Source organism: Schistocerca americana, chromosome 4, assembly GCF_021461395.2.
Source record: "Schistocerca americana isolate TAMUIC-IGC-003095 chromosome 4, iqSchAmer2.1, whole genome shotgun sequence".
NCBI classification, from domain to species: Eukaryota; Metazoa; Arthropoda; class Insecta; order Orthoptera; family Acrididae; genus Schistocerca; species Schistocerca americana.
Window position 1 is genome coordinate 523,603,962 of NC_060122.1, and position 16,710 is coordinate 523,620,671.

Sequence of the window (16,710 nt, forward strand, 5' to 3'; positions counted from 1 at the left end):
CATCTGACAAAAAAGCCAGCTAATGTGTATGACAACCCAAATTATATATATGAAGCATAAGTTTTACATCTATAATGTATGTAGAACAATTTCAGAGTGTGCGCATGACGAAATAGTAATGTTACAATTAGCCAAATATATCACATCCACTGTGTTCACTGTAATTGGCTAACTAGATTAGGTGTCCTGTGCCCATACTGTATAGCAAAATCCCATTGCAAACTATTTCACGGTTTCCGAAGGTATATTGTCTTATTTGGAGGATTTTATAACTGACTTGCTTACTGCACAAATGCACATTCAATGCTACAGTACATTAAAGTCCAGCCAAGACATGTCCTGTGTCTCATTTTGTTGTGTTACATAGCCAGGAAGTCCGATACTAATATATAAAAATGTAACCAACTTAATATGTCACCAGTATTTTGAAGTGACAAGGAACAACCTTTTAACACCAACAGAACAAAATCTCACTCCCAGAAAAAGACGGACAAACACCCATGACCAATTTTTTTGTTATTTCGCATTTTCCTTGGATAATATCTTAAGAACTCTTCATGATATGGAATTTATTAGGTTCATACGCAATCTTAATCTAAGTCATCCAACTATGATGAATGTACTCCAGCCATATACATATGTACTCAGTTCCATTTGTTGATGAGTTAATGTTAGTTAAAAGAAATTTCTATTAATCTAACAGAACCTTCGGTAAACAAGAGATTTCATAGAAACAGAACAAATATGTAGAAAAATTTCATTCATGGGTATTTCCAGTAGAAATCTTACAGAAGAAACAATTTGGCAACACTACTAACCTGTAGCAAAAAGTATCTTTAATATTGTGTGCCTGTGATGGACAGTACAGTGGGTAGCATTTTGCATTCGAATTTTTTTTTTTACTGGTATGTGTGGTGCAATATCTTCTTTTTTAACCACTACATAGCAATTACAGCAGGTTTTTGACACTAAATTACACCACCAGAATGATTAGCAACCCAGTTCACCATCACATAATGGCTGTCTTTCAGCCTACTAAACCAGCCACTCTCTTAACAGAGATTTATGCCCAATGACAGGTCATTAATTAGGGTTAACGAAAACGTCCGATTCCACTCGTCTGCTTTGACCAAAGACGTCACCAATATGGCACAGACAACCGCTCACAACAACTCCCGTATCGTGACTATGTCATCATTACATAAACATGACAACACACACGAAAATAGATCGAAAAGCCATCAAACACATATTCCTCCTATAATATAATATAACTAAAGGGACAAGCAGGGGAAATTGGGGGTTTTTGGGTGGGGACAAACTAAAAATAAACACATGCCACAAAACTAAACGACAAAACCAGTAAAATAAACCGACCACAACATTCACAAAATCAACTATAAATAATATCCAACGGAATCTAACATTTCCCTTGACCTACATAGCTCAACAGAAACTACAGATACCAATTCATACAACTCAAAACATACAACCACTTCCACAATCATCAATACCTCAAAAACCACAAGAAAACACCAAATTTGGAATCTAACACTTCCCTTGAGCTTACAGGTCAACAACACACAAAACCAACTCACCAATACCAACAACACAACCCCACCACACACACGATTCAAAAATCATCTAACCAGATAAAAATGAACAAAAAAAAAATTTGCTGCCTACTAGATAACACACAACCAAACTAACTTCCCACTTCCCAACCCCCCCCCCAAAAAAAAAAAACAAAGAAATACTAACCAAAAACAAAAAACCACACACAGCCTACAACTAAAAAAAAACACAACAAAACAAATCCTCCACAACAAAAACAAAAATCCACAACCACCCACTCACCTTCCCAATCACCACCACCCCCCCCCCAAGCCGCAGCCAACCCCTAACCCCAAAAACCTAACTAACCCACAACCCTGGGCCTGTACATCTTACTAACAGCCCTTAAGAAAACCCTAAAAATACAATACCCTCAGGAACACTCTTCCGCCAACAGTAATCATCTAAATGAGCCTGAAGGTCGGAAGAGCCCCTATTCCCCTCCCTATAACAGATTTAACATCCCCCCAAAACCCCTCTATAGTATTTGTACAGGCTCACTTCACAATTTTTAAACTCTACATTGTGATTGACTACTAAATGATTGTAACCCTCCCCCCCCCCCCCAACCCACTATAAGAAGCAAACCCATCAGAAACTACAGTACTCCCCTGTTATACATAATCCTGAATCAACCCCACTAACTCCCTCTTTGTACAATTTTCAACAACCCTAAACACACATTTAGAAGACCCAGACCCCGATACCATATCGCCACATGCAGTGCACTACACCAGCTCGGCCAATAATCCAAACAGCTGCAGGAATTTGATAAGCCACATAGTGTCGTCCATCATACCCCACAGCCGAAAACTGTTGACTATCGGTCATATCCATCCCTAACAATGACATAAGAAAAGTAATCTAAAAAATTCAAACACAACACACCACATACAACACTACATTAACGTACAAACAACCAAAAATTAAACCATTAACTCACTGCAAAATATGCCACTAAACTTCACTAATCACCAGAACAACAGCTGACAATGCCAACAACTCAAATGAACCCAATACAACACACAAACCACAAACCCCACCAGAGAGCACCACCTAACCGCAACCATACGCCATCTACAAACACATTACAAGCGCACACTAAACCAACAACAAAACCGTACCCGCAACCTACGAACACGCCACCAGAGAGCACCACCGACAGCACAACAAGACATCTACAAAAACACAACACTCGCTAACTGAACTTCACGCCACCGTGACATCACACACCACAACAGACATCACGGACCAAAGCCGAGGGGTGGTATCGGACACTTCTGGTGACCCATTAATTTAAACTGATTAATAGCTCTTCATTAATATTTCTGTAACTTATGCTCAACATTTGAAGGCTGTAGTTTTAGGGGTTTAATAGTTTACAAAACAGTGAATTCTACAGCATTATCAGTCATATCAGAATTACAAAACTAAAATTAAACCTAAACCTGGAATCAAACTCTCTAACTCCAGTATTTTAATGCAAAACTACACCCACTAGAGCAACTGTGCAGCACAGGTACACAATACCTGATACTCTTACATATTATTACTGTGTTGTCAAATTTCCTTTCTTCTACATCCATTTCCTGCCAAAAATGCACAATTTTGGTTCACACTGGGTGCACATTAAAATAATGTGGCACTTCCAGATTAGAAAACCTAAAGGAATTAGATACCTTTAGGTTTTCTAATTTGAACTTGAGTTCAGTTATGAAAAAAATTGTGTGAATAATCATTTAATGACATCTGTGCTACAATCTTTAATTTGCATCCAAATTCTCCAGCCTTGTTACACTCAAACTATCACATTACACCCTAACCTTGACCTATAATTGGCCTACACATCAACACAACCAAAAAATTTATTGCAAGATGGGGAGGAGGCGGGGGGGGGGGGGGGGGGGAGCCTAAAGTTAAATGTTTCATCTCACCCCCCCCCCCACCCACACCGAAATATAGATTGCAGTGACACTAATTGATCCGTAGCGTATCCCAGGGCTAGGCAATGAATATAGATTCCAATAAGATCATTTAATTTTTTAATGATGTTGGTAGAATGGGAAAACATTTCTGAAACTGCTTGAAGCGTGTAGCAGTTCTCGCCAAACCCTACAGTTTATGACAAATCAGTACTGATTCAGGCAAGTTCATTCATTCACTGTGTTCTCTAGAACCTACCAAGAAGACCCTTCAGGTACGTAGACCATGCAACAACACACATCATCATATGATAAGGATATAATACAATATCTGTACTGCATTTACAATGAACTATCACTGTAATGTTTAACACTGCACACACTACTACCATGTAAGTAATTCAGTAATTTGAATTAGTATAAAACTGTTGCTCCTTTAGTTTAGCTTTGCATTTGACGTATATTGGCTATTACTAGCTTTATATTCATTTGATTACCATGTTACTTTTTGAAGAAAATATTTTCTTACACTTGCAAACATTGAGTCCTATTTGTAGTACACTACCACTATGACAAATTATTAATTATCTGTAAGTCAGCACAGCGTCAATGAAATTATATTAATGTCTTGTAAATTGCAGTTCAGTTGAAGCTGTTAACAACAAACGTAATTCAGTAAATACAATGACAAGTAAGACTTCAAAGGTCATTTAATGTTTTTCCAATTTGTTTACCTATTTGACAACTCGATATTCTTACAACTCACTTCCGAATAAACATTTAACTTTTCCTACAATACCCAAGTAAAGTCAAAACAACAAAATGAAAATATGCAAAATAAACTAACACACTTGTTCCTTTATCAGCACAATCAGATCAAAACACAATGAAACAATTGTTGTTCTTGATTAATTTGTCTGTTTGTAGACTACTTTATGTCAACTTTTTATCAAACTCAATGGTTTCGTCCTCCCGAGATATTTCACACATTTTGCGAATGATCATTAAATCTTTACTTTTTGTACTAACACCCCATTTGAACTTTGTAACAGTAAAGTCTTTGAAAGTTGATTCATATACTTGCAAGCACTTTGTCCCAACAGTCACGATTAGTTACTTTGTGTAAGATTTATTTATTAGAAGTGCATACCAATGTTTCATTCTGATAGTATATTACTTCTGTAAAAATTACACTTCCAGTTTACTATAATGTGCTCACCTATTCTGACAATTTCCTGACAAATATAAGGATAGTAAGTATTGTAATCTATGGTTTTATGATAATTTGTTATTCTTTCTGACATGTTCCACACACACGCCCTACAGAGCGAAAACTGAATCTAACCTAATCAAACGTAAGGTTTTGAACCCTCTTAACGTCACTGGATCAAATTACGTAGTCTAAAAACAAAGCTAAGCCCCGTTTCACTGTCACACTTTAAATCTGGGACATTCAGGAAAAAATTCAATGCAGCAGTTTCGGGGAGAAGTTTTATAATAATACGCACGAAAAAAAATCTTGCAAGACTACTTACCTTAAACCGTGTTTTTCATTTCTCCTCAATGCGACTGCATGTAAAAACCAAGAACACAATTAAATTACCTGGTTATACATTACAATTCCCACAAAAAGAGACATTTTAACTTCTTATCTACAGAAATTATTCTGTACTAGGAAATAGTGACAGGTAAAAGCATAGCACCACCTTCCCCAGTGACAGCATTCATACAACGCAAAAATATTTGTTTAATTTTCGTTTTCAAACTGACGAAAAAAAAGAAAAAAAACGGACAGCTTCCTCCATCTGTCGCCGTTAGATCGGTAATGGAATTCTGTTACAACGCATCAACATTAGGCCTACTGAAAACAGCACAGACGACCATCTCAAAGCATTAGGGTCTTCTTTTACCTACAATGTAACATCAATGGAAATTTGTAGTCTTAGCTACAAACTTAACAACAAAACATGCATCCTTTTATTAATGACAGCACGAATACATATACACTATCAGGCGAAAGTACATTTTTGTCGAGCCTCCCGGCCGAAATGGCGACAATTACAAGCATGTTGCGCACAGAACGATCAAATATCAGTCATACACCAACGATAAGTACATAAATCTGCAACGATTTCTACAAATGCATATGTAAAAGGATATTCCACAACCCTACAATTTTAATTTAAAAAAAAAATCATCTCACCCACAAAGCGACCTTTTCTGCTCCAATCCTTCAACTCCCTCAGCTAAACGCACCGCGCTGAAACCTGACGTACAAAGACATTACTATTCCCGCCACGCTTGAATTTCGTTGGTACAAAGAGTCCAAGGAAGAACTTTAGTTGGTATCAACACCTGTGCTCTCAGCGTGATGTCGGCACTAAATTGCGTAACCCTCATCAGTTAATGTTTCATCGTATTCTGTTTGTATTACGTTACAGCAGTTTTCAGAATGACGTTAGATGAAATGTTCCTGAAGAATTAATGTGGTAGTACATGTTTTACCTCTGTAGCTGGAAAAAAAACTGGATCAAAAAAAACATAAATGTTATGTGTTAATAAATACCTCATCGAAACGCAATGAAGTTAAGCTATTATTAATAACACAATACATGCTGATAATATCTTCCATGATTGCTTGAAGTCCTACATGATTGATAAATAGCTGGCATACGTCCTACTGCAACACACTCGCTCTCATTATAATTTCGAAAACTGAATAAATGGTGAAAGTCTTTCAAAATTTAAGTACTGATTTCCACAATAAGCAAGGCGCTCTGATTCTAAGCTGAAAATAAAGCTTTACGCAAAGTGTCCTCGAGCTTTTGATGAATTATTTCAACAATTAAAAGAATAAGAATATAATATTGTCTTTTCAGACTTAGTAAAAGTAGCTCAAGGAGAATCCAAAGTACTTATACCAAACTCTGATTAATTCTCATAACTAGAGAGAGCATTAATCAAGTGTTGAAGTTAAAAAGACCACAGAATTTAACAATCACTTGAAGAGTAGGACTGACAGAGGAAAGTCCACTGGACCTGACGGGATACCAATTCGATTCTACACACAGTACGCGAAAGAACTTGCCCCCCTTCTAACAGCCGTGTACCGCAAGTCTCTAGAAGAACGGAAGGTTCCAAATGATTGGAAAAGAGCACAGGTAGTCCCAGTCTTCAAGAAGGGTCGTCGAGCAGATGCGCAAAACTATAGACCTATATCTCTGACATCGATCTGTTGTAGAATTTTAGAAGATGTTTTTTGCTCGAGTATCAAGTCGTTTTTGGAAACCCAGAATCTACTATGTAGGAATCAACATGGATTCCGGAAACAGCGATCGTGTGAGACCCAACTCGCTTTATTTGTTCATGAGACCCAGAAAATATTAGATACAGGCTCCCAGGTAGATGCTATTTTTCTTGACTTCCGGAAGGCGTTCGATACAGTTCCGCACTGTCGCCTGATAAACAAAGTAAGAGCCTACGGAATATCAGACCAGCTGTGTGGCTGGATTGAAGAGTTTTTAGCAAACAGAACACAGCATGTTGTTATCAATGGAGAGACGTCTACAGACGTTAAAGTAACCTCTGGCGTGCCACAGGGGAGTGTTATGGGACCATTGCTTTTCACAATATATATAAATGACCTAGTAGATAGTGTCGGAAGTCCCATGCGGCTTTTCGCGGATGATGCTGTAGTATACACAGGAGTTACAGCATTAGAAAATTGTAGCGAAATGCAGGATATCTGCAGTGGATAGGCACTTGGTGCAGGGAGTGGCAACTGACCCTTAACATAGACAAATGTAATGTATTGCGAATACATAGAAAGAAGGATCCTTTATTGTATGATTATATGATAGCGGAACAAACACTGGTAGCAGTTACTTCTGTAAAATATCTGGGAGTATGCGTGCGGACTGATTTGAAGTGAAATGATCATATAAAATTAATTGTTGGTAAGGCGGGTACCAGGTTGAGATTCATTGGGAGAGTCCTTAGAAAATATAGTCCATCAACAAAGGAGGTGGCTTACAAAACACTCGTTCGACCTATACTTGAGTATTGCTCATCAGTGTGGGATCCGTACCAGATCGGGTTGACGGAGGAGATAGAGAAGATCCAAAGAAGAGCGGCGCGTTTCGTCACAGGGTTATTTGGTAACCGTGATAGCGTTACGGAGATGTTTAACAAACTCAAGTGGCAGACTCTGCAAGAGAGGCGCTCTGCATCGCGGTGTAGCTTGCTCGCCAGGTTTCGAGAGGGTGCGTTTCTAGATGAGGTATCGAATATATTGCTTCCCCCTACTTATACCTCCAGAGGAGATCACGAATGTAAAATTAGAGAGATTAGAGCGCGCACGGAGGCTTTCAGACAGTCGTTCTTCCCGCGAACCATATGCGACTGGAACAGGAAAGGGAGGTAATGACAGTGGCACGTAAAGTGCCCTCCGCCACACTCCGTTGAGTGGCTTGCGGAGTATAAATGTAGATGTAGATGTAGACATTAGAACTATTACTTGGACTTTCCTAAAACACGCAACCCATTGCAATTATATTGTTGTAAAGAATCTACATCAATCCTCCACAGTCCGCCTTATGGCATGGGTCGGAGGATATCCCGTATCACTACCAGTCATTTCTTTACTATTCCATTCGCAAAAAGAACAAGGGAAAAACGACCATCTATATGCCTCTGTATGAGCCCTAATTTCTTGCATCTTATCTTTGTGGTCCTTACAATGCAACATATGTTGGACCAAACGGAATCGTTCTGCGGTCAGCTTCAGATGTCAGTTCTCTAAAGTTTCTCAATAGCATTCCTCCAAAACAGTGTCGCCTTCCCTCTAGGGATTACCATTTGAGTTGCCTAAGCATTTTCGTAACAACTGTGTGTTTCCAGAATGAGAATTACACTCTGCAGTGGAGTGTGCACTGATATGAAACTTCCTGGCAGATTAAAACTGTGTGTCGGACAGAGACGCGAACTCGGGACTCTGCCTTTCGCGGGCAAGTGCTCTACTAACTGAGCTACCCAAGCACGACTCACGCCCTGTCCTCTCAGCTCAGTTGGTAGAGCACTTCCCCGCGAAAGGCAAAGGTCCCGAGTTCGAGACTCGGTCCGGCACACTGTTTTAATCTGCCAGGAAGTTTCGTATCAGCGCACACTCCACTGTGGAGTGGAATTCTCATTCTGGAAACATCCCTTAGGCAGTGGCTAAGCCAAGTCTCTGCAGTATCCTTTCTTTCAGGAGTGCTAGTCCTGCAAGGTTCACAGGAGAGCTTCTGTAAAGTTTGGAAGGTAGGAGACGAGGTACTGGCAGAAGTAAAGCTGTGAGGACGGGGCGTGAGTCGTGCTTGGGTAGCTCAGTTGGTAGAGCACTTGCCCGCGAAAGGCAAAGGTCCTGAGATCAAGTCTCGGTCCGGCACAAAGTTTTAATCTGCCAGGACGTTTCAACTGTGTGTTGTTCGAAACTACCAGCAACAAATTTAACAGCACACCTCTGAATTGCTTCGATGTCTTTCTTTATCCTGACCTTTATGGATCCCAGACACAGGCCCAGATCTAGGGGGAGGGGAGAAGGGGGCAACCCCGGCAATTTAAGAGGGTTCAAAATTCATATTCTTGAAGGAAAATACCTCTTTTCACAAAAAGCATCCAGTGCACGTATGTCTGCAGATTGTTCATATGATTTTGAAATATATCTCTGTCAGTTTTTCAACATTTTTGAACACATTCTAAGTTGATTTCTGGAAAAATCATAAGTTGATTTCTTAATGTGTGTATAGTGTACATGGCGTCTCTGCCAGGGGAATCCTGTTGCATTTAGAAATAAAAAACTTTTCCCCAGGCAAAAGGGCTGGAGCTATATGAACTAGGCCGAATAAACATGAATGATTGATTGGCGATCGCTGTTTGTTTATATGGCTAACTGGGTGTGCGACTGATAAGTGTTGTTATAATTATTAGCGAACCCCATATATTCAGACTGCTAGAGTGTAAATAAACCACTAATAGGAATAATAGGTAAGAAAGGTTACGTATTCTCTGCTCGGTTTATCCAAGGAAATGAAATTATGACAGAGAACTTTTGCCATATCGCTACACTACTAAGAGCCAGTTGTACAGTTCACATTTAGCAGCCACTTGAGTCTATTCTCGGAATAGCGCGAGAAACACATTGTACAAACACGTAATAGTGCCTAACTGAAGAATAAAGGTGGGATAACTAAACTGGTGATTCTGGCAGAGTTAGCGAAGTTAACTAGACAATAAGTTTTAACAATGTCAGGAATAGCTACAGAATTAATGATGACAAGATTTTTGTTAGAACAAGAAAGGAGAAAAAATGGGGACATCACACAAATTATATGGAAGAATATGGCGATTCCAAATTAATATAAAAATTTCGTGCTACTACTACTTTTCAATCTCATACTTCGGAAACTGTGACATATCAATGAAATGTGAAACTAATTTCTAAAATGAAAGTTTTTGCTTGTAATAGACCTAATAGTCATTTGATTTTGGTATATTATGTCATGTTATTTATGTAAATGAGTTAGATAAAAATGATCATTCGTGTCAAAACAGTCTCACTTATTTGGTGTGTATTGCAATTGCTGCAATATTAGAGAGACCTATTTCGTTTTATGTAACAGATAGTGACAAAATGACGTAATCAAATTGAGAAACCACACCAATTTTGGGTGCTATTCGTATTAACAGCTTTTTCAGCATTAGACGACGACGTTTTGATTTTTCTTGTAGGAAAATGTTTGATGAACTTTGGTGAGGTAACAGAGTCTTTGGTAGAAAGGAAAGTGCGTCATGTAAAGCTGTAGCAAGATTAGAGAGAAAAAATGCTGGGACCTAAGGATTGAAGAAACGTATACTGTCTCTTTCCTGATTTAGTGTTTCCTATATTTAATTTTATGCCACACAAAAGAGAAAGTTATTAGGTAATAGGCTATAGAGAGCGCAAATTTTCTGCCAGTATTAATTGTGAGTTTTTTTAAAGGGGGTACCTTGTCAAACCAGCCGACTGGAAACAGGAGAGGCATCACAGGAGATTTTAATTTCCACTGTCCTGAAGAGAGGCTCAATGGCTTGCATTACAAAATACACACATTTGAATTCCACAGAGTGAAATACAGTGGCATGGGATACAAGAATACTGCGTGAACAGGTGTGGCACTGCACTTTAGCACGCATAAGACCGAATAACATGTCTTCCATCTCCTCGAACATGTATGTTTCATATCTCAAACTCTTCAGGAAGATGTGCACTTCAAAATGAACATATTTTTGAAAAACAGATTTTTAAAAATTTTTGGCGTTCTGTCTCAAATGCTGGAGGGGGAGGGGGGCACCACTATCAAATTTTTGCCACAGTTCGAATCGGAATTATCATAGATCTGGGGCTGCCCAAACACTCAAGCACTACTCAAGAATAGGTTGCACTAGTGTCCTATATGCAGTCTTGTTTACATATGAACCATACTTTCCTAGAATTCTCCCATTGAACTAAAGTCGACCATTCGCCTCTCCTACCACAGTCCTCATGCAGTCGTTCCATTTCATAATGCTTTGCAACATTACACCCAGATATTTAAATGGTTTGACTGTGTCAGACAGGACACTACTAATGCTGTATCTGAACGTGATGGGTTTGTTTCTCCTACTCATGTGCAGTAACTTACATTTTTCGATATTTAGAGCTAGTTGCCGTTCATCACACCAACTAGAAATTTTGTCTAAGTCATCTTGTGTCCTTCTACAGTCACTCAACTTTGACGCCTTATTATACACCACAGCGTCATCAGCAAACAACCACAGATTGCTGTCCTCTCTGTCAGTGACATCATTTATGTGTACAGAAAATAATAGCTCGCTTATCACGTTTCTTTGGGGCACTCTAGACGAAACCCTTGTCTCTGATGAACACTCATCATCGAGGACAACATACTGGGTTCCATAACTTAAGAAGTCTTTGCGCCACTCACTTATTTGTGATCCTATTCCTTGAGTTCATATCTTATCTAACAGGCTGCAATGGTGTACTGTGTCAAACGCTTTCTGGAAATCTAAAATGCCCTTCATCCAGAGTACACATTATATCATGTGAGGAAAGGGTAAGCTGAGTTTTGCAGGAGCAATGCTTTCTAAAACCATACTGATTCATGAACATAAGCTTATTGGTCCCAAGAAAATTTATTATATTCTAACTGAGAATATGTTCAAGAATTCTGCAGCAAAATGATATTATAGATATTGGTCTGTAATTTTGTAGGTCTGTTCTTTTGCCCTTGCTATACACAGGAGTCACCTGAGTTTTTTTCCAGTCACTTGGGACTTTGCACTGGGCAAGATATTCGCTATAAATGCAAGCTAAGAGAGGGTCCATCACCATAGCGAATTCTTTGAAAAACCGAATTGGGATTTCACCAAGCCCTGGTGACTTATTTGCTTTCTAATCCTTCGGTTGTTTTTCCATGCCACAGATCCTTAGTACTACGCTGTGCAAGAAGGAGTCCGGCTGACAGCCGAATGATGGTATGTTTCTATGATTCTCCTGCGTGAATGATTTCTTGAATATGAAATTTCGAACTTTGGCTTTGATTTTTCTATCTTCAGCTGCCACACCAGATATTCACTAGGCTGGATGAAAGACTTAGACCCACTTAGTGATTTTACATTGGACCATAATTTTCTCGGGTTCTCTGACAGATCTTTTACTAAGGTATGATGGTGGTAGTAGCTGCACGCTTCATGTATAGAGCTTTTCACAGATGCACGAACCTCTACTAACTTTGATTGTCGTCATTTGCAGATTCTCCTTTGAACTGAGAATGCAACAGCCTCTGCTTCCTCAGCATTTTCCGAATATCTTTATTAAACCATGGTGGGTCTTTTCCATCCTTAACCCTCTTACTAGGCACATAATTCTTCAGACTATGATTTACAGTCTGCTTAAACTTCGCCCATAATTCTTCTACATTCATCTTAAAGGAACTAAGTGATGTTAACTCACTGTTCAAGTGAGATGCTAACAACTGCCTATTGCTCCTTCTAGCAGAAATACTATCCTACCCTTCCCCTCTAATTTATTAACTTTCATAACCACAGTTGCTATAACGTCATAATTATCGCTAATCCCCATTTGTATAATGATGTTGTCGATATGGTCAAGGAAAAACTTTTTCAGTTTGTTTTGAAATTTCACTTTGCCATATGTCAGACATTTTATATCATTGGGTAAGTTATCAAAAATTTCCATTGTAGCATTGTGCACCCCTTTTTTGCTAAAGACAACTTTAATGTGGAGTAGTGAAATTCATTTATCATTTTGATATTTAAATTTTGAAGAGCACTGTTCTGTTTGACCCTAGTGGATTATCTACAAGAAATTTCACAAGGGAATAAATATGCTGTGAAGCAGTTTTAGGAGTCCAAAATGTGAATTTTCCAGTTTAAATACTCACCCCTAAAAGTTATTAAGTTTTCACCCTATTTATTGTTTTCTCACCATCTGTTACACTTATCATTATTGTAGTACCTCTAGAAGTGCAGAACTGAATATGTTCTGTCGTTTCGAAATTGAGAGCGAAACCGTTCACAGAAAACCAGTCAATGAGACTTTCAAGAACATTGTTTCTATTTCTTCTGTTAATATATATATATATATTATTGTGTTGATTAAAATAGTACGACTTCTGCAAAAAGAACTAATTCTGTTTGTTCTACATTAGGCAGAGAATCATTTACACATATGAGGAACAATGATGGATGTAAGACTGAACCTTGGGGAACCTTCCTATGTGGTTTCACCCCACTGATTACTTTGGCTGATTACATTGGTTTGGTTACTAAGTACAACTTCATACATTCTTTTGGTGATACATGATATTATCCATTGTTTTGCTATATAATAACTTTCAAAAAAATTCAGTTCATCTAGAAGAATATTGTGATTAACACAGTCAAATGCCTTTGACAGATCACAGAAAATACCAATAGGTGTCGCTTTGTTATTTAATGTTTGCAAAATTTAGTGGGTGAATGTGTAAATGGCATTATCAGTAGAGCAACTCTTCTGAAATTCAAACTGTGGCTGATCAGGTGGGATACTATTCTAGAACATATCATCTTCTGAAAAATTTTGGAAAATAGTGTGAATAGTGAAACAGGTCATACACATTCTTGTAGAGGAATTTAACAATAGCTTTTCTCTCTGGAAAACCGCCTTGAGTTAGTGATGCATAGTATATTTCGGATGAGACAGGAAGGATCATTTAGAAAAAATGTTTTTTTCTTGCATACTTTCACTCATTATGATCATATGGAATTGCTGACACAAAAACACAAACTATTCACAACACAGAAATATACTGTGAAGGTAATATCCGATGCCAATCATCAGAATTTTAAAAAATAAGCATACTAATAAAATCTGTACATAGAAGAACCAGTTCAGAGTTACAAATTATACTTTTTTGGTCACTCATTGACTAGTTTCAGGCTGAGAACCATTTTCAAATCATGTCAGAAATTATATTTCCAAAGATATGAAAACCATGTCAAAAATATGCAACGAATAGTTACAATGCATACAGATTAGAATCTGTATACACTCTAACTCATTGTTGCACATTTTTACATGGTTTTCACATCTTCAGAAATATGAGACCAGTATATGTATGCGCTGTAACTGTTGATTGTACATTTTTGACATTCTTTTCATATCTTTGGAAATACCATTTTTGAGTCTGTTACAATGATTTGAAAATGGGTCTTGTCCCAAAACCAGTCATCAAGTGAATCAAATATGAGCAACTTTTGGGTGACTTTTCGTTGTACTCATTAACAGAATTGTTGACCCACAGCTATTCCAACGTGCTGAAAGTTAGTAAATATTAATAAAAGCTTTTCAATAGATAAATTCTACTACGTAATTTGCTGTGAAGAACCAGTCGAAATTTCAAAACAAGAGTTCTGTTCATAGATATAACACTAAGAAGGAAAAATGCCCTGTACTATTCATAACTTAACCTTGCTTTTGAACAGAAAGTAGTACAGATGCTGCTATGATAACATATGACCATTTTCCTTGTGAATTAATGTCCTGACAGATAATGGTAATCATTCTGGGAACAAATTCAAATCATTCCTGCTCGGCAGCTCTTTCTTATATATAAATTAATTTATGAACTGATAATATATGTATGGCTTGATTACATTTACTGTATTTGAGTGTGGTTAAAGTTAAACTTAAAATCTAATTTCATAAATTTTTCAACTTGGAGCCATATTATCTCTGACACAAATAAAATGCCAGTACTTGCAAACATGCTGACATACCACATCACTGAACTTTCTCAAAATATGATCCAAAAAACTTGCAAATCGTAAAATTATGGTTAACTGCTAGTGTGAGTTATCAATTGAACCTATATGATAAGCTATTTTGTTGCCATTAACCACAACAGGTGAGTTAAATGTTGTTAGTGGATTCCTGCATAGTGAACTTCAGTCATCCAATGAAGTAACCAAAAACTTCAGTTCAGTAGTATGCACCTCCACCCTTCTGTGATCAACTTATACTTACCAGTTACATATGACATAATTTATTTATATCTTCTTATCTGACAGCTCTTTTTCACAAAAGGTCTTTCCTGTTAAGCAGATTCATTAGAAGGTTAATTGTTGATGTCATGTGTTATGACTACTTGCTTTTCTTAATTGCTCAAAAATAGAAGATGAACAGCTCCAATAATAAAAGTTTTTTCTAATATTATATTATTGAAGTTATTATGAAAATGTCAAGTCCTGAATGAAAGGTGTTCCGACCTTTTCTTTGTGCAAATGTTTGAGTTCATACCACTAGCAACATTCTTTCATAGCTGGCTAGTAATTCTCTTTCATGGAGTGCAATTTTCATCCCAATAATCTTTCTATTTCGAAAAGCAACTCAAATACATTGATCAGCTGTTTCACCTTTAGACATTTTTAAGTATTTATTTATTCAGTAGTTCATCTGTAGAAAATTTCCGGTATATATATATATATATATATATATACACTCCTGGAAATGGAAAAAAGAACACATTGACACCGGTGTGTCAGACCCACCATACTTGCTCCGGACACTGCGAGAGGGCTGTACAAGCAATGATCACACGCACGGCACAGCAGACACACCAGGAACCGCGGTGTTGGCCGTCGAATGGCGCTAGCTGCGCAGCATTTGTGCACCGCCGCCGTCAGTGTCAGCCAGTTTGCCGTGGCATACGGAGCTCCATCGCAGTCTTTAACACTGGTAGCATGCCGCGACAGCGTGGACGTGAACCGTATGTGCAGTTGACGGACTTTGAGCGAGGGCGTATAGTGGGCATGCGGGAGGCCGGGTGGACGTACCGCCGAATTGCTCAACACGTGGGCCGTGAGGTCTCCACAGTACATCGATGTTGTCGCCAGTGGTCGGCGGAAGGTGCACGTGCCCGTCGACCTGGGACCGGACCGCAGCGACGCACGGATGCACGCCAAGACCGTAGGATCCTACGCAGTGCCGTAGGGGACCGCACCGCCACTTCCCAGCAAATTAGGGACACTGTTGCTCCTGGGGTATCGGCGAGGACCATTAGCAACCGTCTCCATGAAGCTGGGCTACGGTCCTGCACACCGTTAGGCCCTCTTCCGCTCACGCCCCAACATCGTGCAGCCCGCCTCCAGTGGTGTCGCGACAGGCGTGAATGGAGGGACGAATGGAGACGTGTCGTCTTCAGCGATGAGAGTCGCTTCTGTCTTGGTGCCAATGATGGTCGTATGCGTGTTTGGCTCCGTGCAGGTGAGCGCCACAATCAGGACTGCATACGACCGAGGCACACAGGGCCAACACCCGGCATCATGGTGTGGGGAGCGATCTCCTACACTGGCCGTACACCACTGGTGATCGTCGAGGGGACACTGAATAGTGCACGGTACATCCAAACCGTCATCGAACCCATCGTTCTACCATTCCTAGACCGGCAAGGGAACTTGCTGTTCCAACAGGACAATGCACGTCCGCATGTATCCCGTGCCACCCAACGTGCTCTAGAAGGTGTAAATCAACTACCCTGGCCAGCAAGATCTCCGGATCTGTCCCCCATTGAGCATGTTTGGGACTGGATGAAGC

At 39.0% G+C, this 16,710-nt stretch overlaps 1 protein-coding gene across 2 annotated transcripts in view; it reads right to left on the minus strand.

The window, feature by feature from the left end:
- The window catches only part of LOC124612983 (ATP-dependent RNA helicase vasa), a 76,559-nt gene extending 70,719 nt beyond the window's left edge, over nucleotides 1-5,840 (minus strand). The window contains exon 1 of one of the 2 annotated variants that reach the window (XM_047141520.1): nucleotides 5,740-5,840. The gene's annotated coding sequence lies outside the window, so the exon portion shown is untranslated. Of the gene's footprint in view, nucleotides 1-5,071; nucleotides 5,104-5,739 lie in introns of those variants that run through there. The other variant, XM_047141521.1, reaches the window with a different exon arrangement.
- Between the last annotated feature and the right edge of the window lie 10,870 nt (nucleotides 5,841-16,710).